The sequence below is a fragment of the Agelaius tricolor genome, unplaced genomic scaffold (assembly GCF_023055355.1).
Source record: "Agelaius tricolor isolate 1412-34295 unplaced genomic scaffold, bAgeTri1.0.p SCAF_5, whole genome shotgun sequence".
Lineage (NCBI taxonomy): Eukaryota > Metazoa > Chordata > Aves > Passeriformes > Icteridae > Agelaius > Agelaius tricolor.
The window spans coordinates 47,177,181-47,190,680 of record NW_027269265.1 but is presented as its reverse complement, the minus strand read 5'-3'; the positions used below and the strand labels follow the sequence as shown (position 1 = coordinate 47,190,680).

At 43.6% G+C, this 13,500-nt stretch overlaps 1 long non-coding RNA gene across 1 annotated transcript in view; it reads right to left on the bottom strand.

The window, feature by feature from the left end:
• The window catches only part of LOC139590704 (uncharacterized), an 86,161-nt gene that overhangs the window by 58,689 nt on the left and 13,972 nt on the right, over positions 1-13,500 (bottom strand). Inside the window, exons 2-3 of the long non-coding RNA XR_011679408.1 lie at positions 4,544-4,645; positions 3,743-3,834 (exon numbers count right to left, since the gene is read on the bottom strand). This is a non-coding gene — a long non-coding RNA (uncharacterized lncRNA). The remainder of the gene's footprint in view (positions 1-3,742; positions 3,835-4,543; positions 4,646-13,500) is intronic.

Below are 13,500 nucleotides of genomic sequence, written 5' to 3'. Positions count from 1 at the left end.
CTTTTTTTTATAGATGGGTCACAAGCGGATGATTTGTCAGTATTATGCATCCCTCGTGCACACCCCAGCGTATCTGAGGTCCTGGAAGCTGCTCACATTTCAGTGTGCTGCAAGGTAGAGAGCAGAGAAGCCCTTGGTGGATTGGGAACTGACCTCCACATCTCCCTGCTGCTCCAGCTTCGGGACCATCCTTTCTCTTGGCATCGGAGCTCAGAGGTCTTTCTTTGTTAAATTCTACTTCAATTGGTTTAATTCTGTTTTCTTGCTGGAAGAGGATTTAGTAAAACAAACAAAACATCTTACCAATGTGAATATTCACAATTAATGACAAAACTCTGAAACAGGAAGGTCATTTCTTGGGGAGGGAGACTGGTATTATTTTGAATGAAGGGAAGAGTGCAAAGATCTTGCAATATTTGCTGTAAATGGGTTGTTATGGTGAACATTCCTGTCAGCAAGTTCATTAGCTCAGAGATCCACGAGTGAACAGAGACCAAAAAATATGTTTAAAAATTCAAGAACAGATTAGTGGACAATATTTTGCAATCTTTGTCTAGCTCTGCTTCTCACTGAGAATTAGTAACTTTACTCCAGGCCAGATTCAAATAATCTTACTCATGCAGAGCAGCACTGTGTTTTATGAGTAACCCCAGTGACATTTAGGGCTGTATTTTGGAATAAGATTGGAATCAGAGAAAGACAGTGGGAGGCATGGCTGAATCACCTTGATTAATAAGTGTAAAATTCTTAGTTTTTTATGTGCCTGTATAAATAAACATAACAAGAATAAGGAGGGATGTCTGGATTGACAGGCATGTGAAGGAATTTATAAACATCTTTTTGCAATATACAGCAGACTCCTCTTTTAACAGAAAAGGACAACACCCAGAAGTTACTTAATATCAGGAAAAGAGGAATTCACACCTTCAGAAACAATAGAAGATCAAGCCATTTTGTGGGTTTTACTCTCAACAGTTCTGGCTGTTGCCTGTGATATTACATAAGGTCTACACTACTCTCCATAGAAGTGATGGATGAAGTTTTCAGAGCTGCCCAAATGTCTTGAAAGCATGTGGTCCATTTTCCAAAATAATAGGGTCCTTGGGATTCTAAATCCCATTGAATTTCAGCACTTCTGGGAATGGTTTCATTCACTTCTAAATCAGTATGCATTTTCCAGTTTGTTGTGCTCCCCATTTCATTTTATCTTGGGACTCCAGCCATCACCATACATCAATAACAAGATCGTCAGAGGGCAGGATTAAAAAGGAAAGCACGGCTGTGCCCAACTGCTCTGTCAAAATGCCTCCAAGAGCCATCACAGGCTCCTGACATTACCAGTGAGCGAGGAAGGAGCCAATTCAAAGCTCGCTGATGTAAAGGAAAAGTCCACTCATTTCTATGGATTTCAGTGAGGCTTGGATCAGGCCCTGGAAGAATAAGGATGACATAAAAATAACATGACGTCTGCCAGATTCACCAATATGCTCTGATGTTTTGCCCGGCTCAGTGATGCAAAGCAGATGGGAAGCACTGACAATCCTGGCCCTCTTCAATCAGTTACTCCGTCTCTCGGATTAGTTTTCATCAGGCGTTTTATTCACGACATAAATACATTTATCTCATCAGTGCTTCTGCAAGAGTATTTCAGAAGAAAAATCACCACATTTTAACTTTATCAGAGAAAAGGTTTCCGTATTTTATCACTTGGTGACTACCAATTTTCAACAAGGTTTCTAAGAAGTTTATTATGGAGCCTGTGAATTTTGCTGAACTTATACAGGGCTTGTAATTACTTGAGTTTAGCTGTTTTTTTCTTCCATGCCACTTTGGCCCAAGCAGCATGCACAACTGTGCCATTTGACTCTTGCACCATCAAACGGGGCATTGGAACAAATATTCTGCAAAATGCAAAGCTTACCTTTAAGTTCAAGCCCATGCTTAAATCCCATCAAAGCTATCATAAATAAATACATGTACAGTTCACCGAATCGGTGCCAGAAAATGCATTTAAAAGAATGTAGCTTCCTTTGAAAATTACCCTAGTGTCTCTACCTTCTCCTACCCTATTGCTACACAAAAAGGAGTTAAATCCGTTGGGAAATACTTATACATGAGGAGTTTGTGCACTCAGTGCTTCAAAGAAAAAAGAAAAGGCATTGCCCCGTCTAACATTATATGCCCGGAACAAGCAATAAAGATGTAATTCAGGCTGAGCTTTCAGTATGCGTGATTATAATAAATATAGGCATTAATAGACATTAAAAGTTGCTGAATGACTGAGAAGCTGAGTAGATTGGATGACGTCCCTCAAAATGAAATAATCTATATTTGGCTGGTAATTCATTTCTTCCGAGATGCTTTCTGCTTGACTCTGCATATATTCCTCATTGCAGAAATAACTCGGGCAATTGCAGTCTGGCTCCAGCCTCAAGCCAGCCAGCCCGGGAGCGAGCATTATGCTGAAAGACAAGATCCGAGTTCCATACTCCCACCAGACCCTTCTCCACGAAAATGTCCCAAACTATTCAGATAACAGCTGCTGTGCTGCTCAGAGCCTGCTGCCTGGCATAAGGACCTGACCACGGTCACACCACAGAAGGGTCAAACTGGCCCCAAGTGTGAGAGCCATCCTGCACTTCTGCACCTGTATTTCCCAGGCTTTCCCAGAGCATGACCTGTTCCTCAGAGCTGAGGGTGGCTTAGGGTGTCTCTGCCCTGGAGTGACAATCTGCTGCCAGCTGTAGCACATCCACCAGTTTTGCCTGCAGTGCCATAGTGCTTGAGCACACAAAGGGAGGAGAGACAGTACAGAAATAGAAATGCATGAGATCAGGCACAACCCAGGCTCAAGCCTGGGTTACCTTGTTCTAGGTAACTTTAACTATACAATGATCACTCACATCTCAGAGGTGAAGACCAGACTGCAGAAGGATGGGTGAGGCACTGAGACAAACCTGCCACACACACTTGGGCCAAACAACTTACAGTGAAACTCTATTCCTGGCTGCAGCTAAGATCCTGCTGACTTACAAAGGAGAACAATTAACTCTCTGCCTAAATTCTTCCTCTGAAAAGGAAGGATTGCTTGTCATATATCACTTGTCATCCCTCTGGATTGTAAATTATTCAAGGCAGGAACTGTCTCTGTATGAGCACAGTATTGTCAAGTCCCAGCCACAGGTGAAGTGTTACACTCTTCTTCCTTCAGACTGAACTGCAATTTTGCCATGTCTAATTTTGTCTTAATGCTCCTAACATTATAGTGCTTTACCACTATTCTTCTCTCTTCCATTTTGTTTATTTGTAGAAAGGAAGAAATGTCACAGAATAAGGGGTTTATGCTGCTACATAAAGGTTAAGCCAGAGTCAAGATATTACTGGAACAAATGCACAAATTATTAGTGAGACAGAGACAAAATGTTTATTTTGCTGTTGGGCATAGTGATGATGAGATCATGTCCTATCACAGTGCATTTCTACTCTGCTACACCAGTACCACACCTAGACCAAATCAGCCAGTGGCAGTTCTGCTCCCTAGTCTTTTGGGCAGATTTGAAAGTTCTAGACTTGGATATTTCATACAAGATGCAAAGCAGGTGAAAAAAAAAGGTTTGAAATACAATGGAGCTGCCCTTAATAAGCCACCAGAGTGTCCCTTTACTGCAGACAATTGGCAAGGGCCCAGGATGGAGCAGCTCTGTGTAAGTTAACAGCATTGTTACCAACTCTAGGAACTCACCAGTCCTGAGGGCATCCAGTGATTTCCCATCTGATCTACAGAAGTCTCCCTTGTGGGAGATCTTCCACTGTGACTGGTCCCACTCCTGGGCACTATGGAGAAACAAGAAAAGCTTCAGAAAAACATCTCTATGTGACCACTACACTGTGATCTCTGCTCAATTTGAAAGCAAGTCCTCAGCCCCAGAGGCCTCATTTACTCCTGCTTCATCCCCTAGCCCAGCCACTTGTATCTATCTTGTCTATTTTTGGAGGCAGAATATATTTTACATGTCTTGAGTGACCTTTGGTGAAACAGTCTTCCTCCAAGGTTTCTCCATCCAGACAGGACTATAAAACAACTGCCCTGTTTTCCACAATGACTCTGCCCAACAGCAAGTAATGCACAATCAGGAGATTATTCAAAAAGTCTCAGAAACAGTCACTGGAGTAGATTTCACAGGCAGCAATGTCAGGACTGTAAAACATGTTTGATGGAGCATTTTACACTGCTTTAAATTTGGAATTCTTTTGAGAGTGTCTGAGGGTTTTTCAAGAAACAAACACAACCTTCGTCCGCCATGCACATACACGTACACACAAAAAGCTCCTTCATGGAAGAAGCTGGCATCCTGGGGCTCTGACCTCAGCTCACTCCTCAACTTTATCAATCACATTATATAATCAGTGCAGACTGAACAGCATTTGGAAAATGAGTTGGACTGAGTTTTTCTTTTTCCCCTCTGCCCTCCATCTAGTGTGCCCACAAAAGAGAGCCTGTAGCTCAGACATGGCCTGGGAAGGATCTAATGAGAGTTCTTACCTCGCTAAAGTAAGGTGCTGTGGTGGTATCTTAATAGGAGGTTTGGAGAGTTCTTTCCCCCAAGGTAGATTCTCAGAATATTTTGAGGTTGTCTCTTTGGAACTGAAAAAGAAAGGTAGTTTTTCTGCTTCACAGATTCTTTGCATCCTTCCCTCTCAGTAATCAAGTGAGAGGTAAAACCAGCAAGCAGGAGAAAACCCTAAAGGGACAGTCCCAGGTGGAATAGCACAACCTGGCAAGAGTGTCAGTGCATCAGGGTAGTGCCTTGGAAAGCACTGTCCCCCCAGATCCTGCAGCTGGACAAACCAGCCCCAGCAGTCCCACTTTCACCTCTGGCTTCCTGGAGTTACCAAACCCAAACCACCACACTTCCTTGCTGGAGAATCCAGCAGCCAAATGTCCTTTCTCTATCTCCATGACATTTTCTCAGGAAAACCAAAATAAATTGGCTGCAGACAAGAGATGTTTGAGAGTAATTTTCACAGCTCACCCTCACTTCATCCTTCCGCTGCACATCCATCCGCAGCCACTTTGAAGCCTTCCTAAACCTCATCACTCAACTTCCTTGGCTTTCCACACTCATGGCTTGGTACAACATTTCCCACACACTCTCCCCTCACTCCAAAAACACGCTCTACTTGAAGTTCAGTGCTCAAGCCTTGTCAATGGCAAGGAGACTAATCACATCACTGCATTCAATGCTTCATTAGCAGCTTTCCCAAACCAGGGATCCCCTTCACTGGGAGCAAAAATGCTCACGGTTTTGATCTGGTGACAGCTGCCTCAAATTATGTACTGCTGTATTAAAACTGACTGCAGGTTGATTTCTCTGCTTAACTCAACTCACCACACATTAACACACAAGTTGACAACCAATACTTAAAATGTGCCTTGTCTGCAAAGCCACCACTGTTACTGTCAGTGTGGGCAGCTGGAGTGTTGCTTGCTGCAGAGCAACACAGACCTCTAGCAATCCTGCTTAGATCTTGTAGTTTATCATACAGTTAGAGATATGTGATTGCAGCAGACAAAACAAAATCATAGCCAAAACTTCACTTAAAATCTCCAAAAATCCAGACCTTTATTATATGCGTCAAAGAAGTTTGTCTAATTCCATTGATTTTAAACACATTCTTTGTTACTTCCTCTCAGCTGGAAGCAGACACGCAGAGGGAAAACCCCTTCTGATATACTCACAGCCTGACCCAAGCTGTTCTTACAAGATTTCCAATTTCTGTTCTGCATCAAAGACATGTATTATCCATGAGCCATTGGCAGGGAGAGAACCCAAGACTTCGAGCAATAAAAACCACAGGGCTGGGGTTTTTTTGCTGTTGAAGTTAAAGGGCTCCACACTGGGGTAAATCCTTACAGCTTCCTCTAGGTGCTGGAAGTGAAAACCTGAACCACTAATGATACTTTTGACTAGAGGGGAGCCTGATGTATTTATCGAATACATCAGTAAGTTCAGTCGCTATATCACAGCAGTCATCCTTTGCACTCAGCTCCCCAGGAGCAGTCCAAGGTCATGCACACGTATCAAACTGGAGCCTTAAACCACACACGGTCCCTGTGAGGTTGCACTACTGTCATCATTCTGTAAGTAAGAAAAGGTAAGTACACAACTGCAATGGCAGTTTTGGATACATTTCTCTAGACCAAGGTGAAATTTCCAGCCTTTCAAGCGAGTTTATTGTCAGAAATCCCCAACAAAGTGGCCTTTTTGCTTGATGTTTTTGAATTCTTTCCGTCTTTGCATACTCTGTGGCTTTCCAGAAGTACCCCCTTCACTCCCAGCACAGCACCCATTTCTGGCAGCTGCTCTATCTGCATCACCAGGCCACCAAGTGCCCTGCTGCCAGCAGAGAGCCACTGAGCAGTCACCCAGCTGAGAACCTGCTCAGAGCCAGGGGGAACTAAACCCAATTCCCAGGTCTGCCATTTCCCTCTCCCTCTCTTCCAACTGGACATCTGTTCTTCAGCTGTATGGACCAGACAGACCTTAATTTCTCCTGATTTTTACAGTGGCCATGGAGGTGACAAACTCTTCTATTCCCCACTGTTGTACAGCAGAGGATGAAATGGAATTTTAATGTCAGCTGGAGCCCCTTGGCGCTATTAATAAAAACAACGATAATAACAAGGGAGGTTTGCAAATTAGCAACCCTTGCTACAAACAGTGATACACCCAATTTAGCACAAATCATTGCAGGCTCTTGCCTGCTTAGTGGCTATTTTAATCACTGGTGACTAATGCCTGTGAGGGCTATTCCAGGGTTTGACGTGTCTTAAACACAAGAAAATAGGGAAATCTTGGAGAGAGAGGGAGAAAAGAGAGGAGAGGAAGAGGGCAAGAAAAGGAATTGGCCAAAGCCAAAGGTTCATCACCAAAAAGCGTTCAGGCCATACCACCCATTTTGCTGCTGTGGCTACTGCATTTGCTGGGGTCACTGACCAATTCCTCCTCTGAATAACAGCATCATTTCTCTTCTTTTGGTGCAAATCTAAGAAAAACAGTCATGCTCTGGAACACAAACAAAGGCTACCTGTCCCTTCCTTGGTTATGGAAATGGGGGTCAGCCTTTTTATTTTCAAAGGGGGCAGAGCTGGAATGCTCCCTGGCACACCACCAAAAAGGAAATATCTGCTTAAATATTTGACAGGAAGAGAAAAAAAAGAGAAGAGAGGAAACAATGCAAAGGGGGATGGGGAGAGGGAATTCTTATTTTGTGCAGAGGAAAAGGGCTGCATGGCAAATGAAGCCACAGCTCACCTCTGCTGGGCTGTACTGAGTTTCACCTTCATGAAGTGAGCACCTTTTCCTTACACCACTCCACTTATTTTTCTCCATCCTAGCTTTCTAAGGACTAAAGGGCTTTTCCTAGTTGTGGAAAACTGAATAAAAAGCCACCAAGCACCACGTCCCTCAGCTAGACGTGTGTTTACCCAAGACACACTTATCTTTTTTCCTGTGGTAGGTCAAGGCTCACAAGCACTTGAACCCACCTGACAACATCCAGATCACATTAAGCAGCACTCCAGAGAAAAAAAATAAAACAAAACAAAACAGAAAAAACAACTTTCTGAAAATGTTTTGGAAAAAAAATTGAATTTAGAAAAAAATAAAATTGCAGGGAACAAAAAAGACATTCTTCAGAGCTAAAGGGTAAGACAATGTTTGATAACACAAGTGATCAAAATAGGATTTGGCGAACAGCATCCAACCATAATTATTTATGTGAAGGCCATAAAAATCATGGAGCTGTTTGGATTAGGGAGCTTAAATATCATTTAGTTCCAAACCCTCTGCCACAAACAAGGACACCTTCCACTAAGCCAGGTTGCTGTAAGTCTTGTCCAGCTTGGCCTTCAACACTTCCAGGGATGGGGCATCCACAGCTTCTCTGGGCAACCTGTTCCTGTGCCTCACCACCCTCATTGTAAAGAAGTTCTTCCTAATATCTGATTTAAATCTACCCTCTTTCAGTTTAAAACCTTTACTCCTCATAATGTTCCTCACAGAGAGTTCCCCATCTTTCCTGTAGATCTCCTTTTGGTATTGGAAGGTTGCTATCAAATTTCCCCAGAGGCTTATCTTTCCTTCTCCAGGCTAAATAACCCCAACTCCCTCAACCTGTCATCAGAGGAGAGGGGCTACAGCACTCTGGTCATCTTCATTGCCTCCTCTGGACTCACTCCAGCAGGTCCATCCATGTCTTCCTCACACTGGGGACCCGAGAGCTGAACACAATACCTGGGTGGTGACTCAGAGAGCAGAGTAGAGAGGGCAATAACCTCCCCTGACCTGCTGGCCACAATTCTTTTAATGTAGCCCAGGATGCTTTCTTGGCTGGAAGTGCACATGGCCAGCTCATGGCCAGTTTGTCATCCACCAGCACCTCCAAGTCCTTCTCTGCAGGGCTGCTCACAATCCACTCATTGCCCTGGCCAGGCATTGTCTGGGATTGGTTGGTCCAGATGCAGAATCCCACACTTGGCCTTGCTGAACTTCATGAGGTTCATGTCTCTAATCATGAGGCCATGTCTCTAATCTCTCAAGGTGCCTCTGGAGAGCATCCCTTACCTCTAAAGTATCAGTAGATGATAGCTTGGTGTCATCAAGAATGACAAGAATGGGAGTCCAAGTCTTCTGCTTTCCCTAGTGTACTCCATCTGACAGACCAGCACCATAAAATCCTTTTACTCAGGTCATGCCTGAATAGAAAGCCACCCCTGAGTACCCAACACCATGTCCTTCAGTCTCTGCTGATTTCATGGCAGCCAAGGAACTCCATGATTTCTCCAGGGCTCAGGGGGTAGAGATACAGCAAAGTAAAAAGCCTGGAAGACAAGTATTGCAAAGAGTGGGACAAGAGTTCAAAAAATGCAGCATTTTGTTCCTGTTCTTTGAGAGCTAATGTGCACTTTAACTTTTAAACAGAAGATGTGGGGAGACTGGCTCAAATCCTCCAGCTTGGCTTCTCCTCTCTATTACACCACTGCAAACATGCATATACTTTGTGGCCCCATAAAATCTTTACATTCACTCAGGTCACTGCAGGTTTAGTTTTACAGTGTTGGAGGCTCCAAACAGGACTGATCATAAACAGCTGCTTCTGTTTTTAACTAAGAGGGGAATCTTTTTGGTTTATTGCTCTGTGGCCACTGAGTACTAGCTCTGGAAAGCTAGTCATCCAAGTTGCCTTGGACCTATTTCTCAAAATATGTTGGGTTGGGTTTTTTTTTTAGTACATGTTTGTTTACCAGTGTGGCTCCAGATTGTTGGCTAAGATCTGTAGACCCCTGGTGTAGCTACAGGAAATATTTCTGAAGTGTTCCTTTTCTGAGAAGTCTGCAGCTTAAATAACTAATCTCTTTCCATGAGGCTTCTGCACCAGCTAGTTGGCTTCTCTCTTCTTTCCCTTCTCCCCACCTCTCTGTCCTCTTAAGCCATAATTTGGTGATAAAGAAGGTATCACCTCTGTAGGTGTTGGTAGCAAGGAGAATGTCATGTGGTGCACAGTGCAAGCCAAACTTTCGCCCTTGCAGTTCTTGAGCTGTTTCACTTGGATTTCTATTTGTTACTTCCTGTATATTTTTTCTTCAAGCAGTAGATGTGACAGGCTGTCTGCCTGTGCTTGTACTTCACAGATCAGACAGGAACCTCCTAATTGACAAGAGGAAGAACTGGAAATTCTGGGGGTGGCCACAGTTGGCAAAGTTCACACATTCACTGATAAGCTCTCCAGGAAAATGTACCCTACAGCTTGTTCTGGCCTGAAACTTGCCAGGTACTCCTGAGTACATAGTCTTCTGCATCCCTGCATCCTTGACCAGATTTTCAGGAGAACTCAGTGCACTGAGATGCAACATTTGTGGTTTCATAAAAGGATCCTTTGGAAACCTGGCATGTATTTTGTTTCAAAGATGGACTCTCTTGAAAATCCAGTCTTAACAATCATGAAAAACTCTGGAAAAATTACTTCTGCTTCTTTTGACACAAAGTATAGCTTTTGCAGGTCCTGCAAGCTCCAGTGCAGCTCTTTCACTGAGGCCTGTGCTCTGCAAGGTGATGACAAAAACTCAAAATATTCTTTCTTTTGTCATCCAGAGATGTAGGGGTTCCATGTACAGAAATGTATCAAAACCAAGAGGTTCCAGTCCTAACTCAGCTGAACTTTCAAAGCTGCTTGGAAACCTAATTCACATAAAACTTTATGGGAACTGGACATCCAAATTCCCTAGGTGGCTTTGCAAAACACAGCTGTAACTAATTGCTCTGCAAAGGTTTGGGGAGAAGATTTTGATTTAGAAAAGGAGAGAGAGATTTCAATGCCAAAAAAGCTTTTGCAATAGATTCTCACATGGAATCCACACAGCCAATTCTGGGTTATCTTGTCAATGAAGTAAATGGAGCCATTTTGTAATACCTAATCCTCTCTCTGTAACTCTTCATGCACCTGCAGAGGTTATAAACTAAGGGGGAGAAAGAATTTCTTTTGCTGAGTTTCTAGTAATCCCTACCGCTGCAAACTCTGGGGCTGAAAGGTTGAATAAATCAAAACGACTGATGAACAATTCATGCCCAACTCATTCCCATTGAAGAAATTGTCACATTCCATCAGTGAGGCTGGTAAAATCTGTGACCATCTCAACCCTTATCAAGCCTTAATTTCTTCTTCCTGTTTTGGCAATAATTTAACGTTAAAGGTCACAGAGTGAAATGCTCAGTCAGGAAGCTGAGGAGTTCTGATTTAATAACAACATTATTTAGCCCCACGAAGCCCCACTTGGTATTTTCACCTCCTTTGTTCCTTTTCAAGACCATGATCCATCTTCCACTGAAGACAATGGGAGCATTTCCACTGAATTTAATGAGACTTGGATCAGGCCTAAATGTCAGTATTACTCTATTAATATTTATGCTGTTGGAAGTATGTCAGAAAATATACAGGATGTGCAGAGTGGCTGAGTGAGCGATGAGAATCATAAATTTTCCTGACAGTCACTTCTTCACAAATCCTTAACATTTCTAATCTAACCACGGCAGTAATAAACTAGCAGGATTCTAACCTTCTCCTCTTACTGTACAAACCTTTCTCCCACTGTAATCTGTCTGAGTTGGCTCCAGAGTCAAAAAACCATCTGCGTTGCAACTCCCTATCTAGCTCATGTCTAGTCTCTTTTTCTCTCTCACACACATACATAAGAAATTGAAACTGTTATTTTAGAAGTTGCACATTAAGTGGTCAAAATTAAAAGCTTCTCAAAACGGACAAGCTGCATGGTTTACTGTGTTTAAAGATCCTCAGCTTAGCAATCCTCACAGCCTTCGAAGCAGAGGAGCTGAGCACCCAAACCTGTTACTGCAAGGCTCCCACAAACATGACAAGTGGCAACTGCTCTGAGAAGGTTTCTCCAGGCTGTTTTCCCTGGTGTTTCCTCTCAGCATGAGGAAAGGGCCAAGTAGTGTGGCAACAAGCGGAGCCTGCTGGCTTGCCACGGGAATGCCTGTCACTGCAGGGTGTGTGGCAACCACAGTGGTCAGACCCTCTTCACACAGCTACTCCAACCTCCCTGTTGCTGGAGAAGTGATGGGCAAAACAGCCCCAGAGGCCTGAAATTTCTGTTTCCTTTGAATCAAAGTCTCCAGACGGTCGGATTCCTCCCTGCCTCACCGCCCCTTCCCAGCGAGCTGAGCTTGCCTGAGTGGGTGGAGGAATGCGGGCAAGCTCGCAGCATAATAGTCAACTGACCACCAGAGCTGTAGAGTAAGGTCACTGGGGAAAAACAGCCATTGAAGAATGTGGCTGAGCTATGCCCCAGCTATGCAGGAGGAGGCTTTGTCTCCTTTGGCATGCTGAGCCTGACCAGGGCCGCAGACAGGATGGCACTGAGAAGCAGGCAGGAGCTGCTCCAAAGGCATGACCTGGAAGGGGTGGCTGCCAGATATGTTTGCAGGACATCACCTCCTAACTCTGCTTAGCTGCCTGGTCTAGAACCGAAGTGTAGCATGAGAAATCATGGAAATGACATACAAATTAGGTAGGCAGAACATAAAAAGGTTAATAAAAGGTAGTTTTGTGGTACTCTTGGAGATACACTGCTTCCAGTAGGCAGATTAACTCACTGCAGATTAAGAAATACACTCCATGCTAAGGGGCTAAATCAAGCATGGTTGAGGTGGAGAGGGACCTTTTGAGGGCATCAATCTGCCCTGCTCAAGCAGACTCACCAGGTTGTCCAGACCAATACAGTGAACTTCAAGAGACAGCTATTCAAAGTGAGAAGCTTCTTTGGTAGCTGAGTGGTGATCTGTTCCTAGGGACAGCATCCTCTGCTTCCATCAAGCCAGCAGTCCAACTTCTCAGCTTGAGCCTATCAATCCAAAACCTCAAATCTGAAGGATCCGTTCCTTGAGGGACATTTTTGTCAGTGCAAACATGATCATTCTGACCATTTCTCATGTTGCTAAACAGCACTGTATGCAAAATCAAAATCTAAGTATTGAGGCTGGAATTTTCATCAAATCATAAAAGATTTCAGACACCAAAAGTCCTGACACGCTGGGCAGCTCGCACCAGTATGGTCCCTTTGAACTTCCCACAGAACCAGCTTTTGCAATGTTACTTTTAATTTCTGAAAATATAACAGAGCAATCCATTCCACAGTGCCTTTGGACTGGTATTTTATCACTCTGGTGATGGGTGAAAGGGCAGGAAGCAGAGGGACAGGATGGAATTTTGACCACGACCCAAGTCCTGCCAGGACACAGGGGAGGAACGCTTTTCGAAAAAAGAGAAGCTTTGCCATGGGGGAAGTGGACTGCCTTGCCTCCATATCCTGTGGATCCAAACTTCCCCCTGAGCGTAACATCTCTTATGAAAATATGCATGCAGACTTCTCCAAACTGCTTCCCGCTCCACTCTGGCAGAAGGGCCAGCTCTTGACAGTCCGAGATTTTAACAAAAAATAGGTTTAGCCCTGCCACTCAAACCGTGTTAGTGCTGTGGAAATGAGGGAAGAATCATGCCTAATATTACATTTTGGCTGGAGATTTCCTGTGGAAATCTTTGACACAAAGAAAATAAAGTGTTTGATGAGATGTGTCACAGAAAGTATCAGCTATCCTGATTGCTTGAAACTGAAGATTCAAATAATGGCAAAAAAACCCACAATGGTTCATATCATCCAGGCATGAAGTTTTTCCTTCGTTCCTCCGCAGAGCCAGCATATCCTTTAGGAAAAGGATCTCAGACTAGTATTCCTCACTGTATGTCTCTTAAAATATACTGGTGCTTCACAAAAGCAGGTTTTGGTCTTTTTCCTCTCTTTTTTTCCTTCAAAATTGCTGTTTTATGGATCTCACTTCGGAGCATCTTGCAAGGGCTTGACTCAGAAAGCATAAAAAGCACTTCAGCAGTCTTGGCTAAAACTAATTCAAATTTTGACATGTG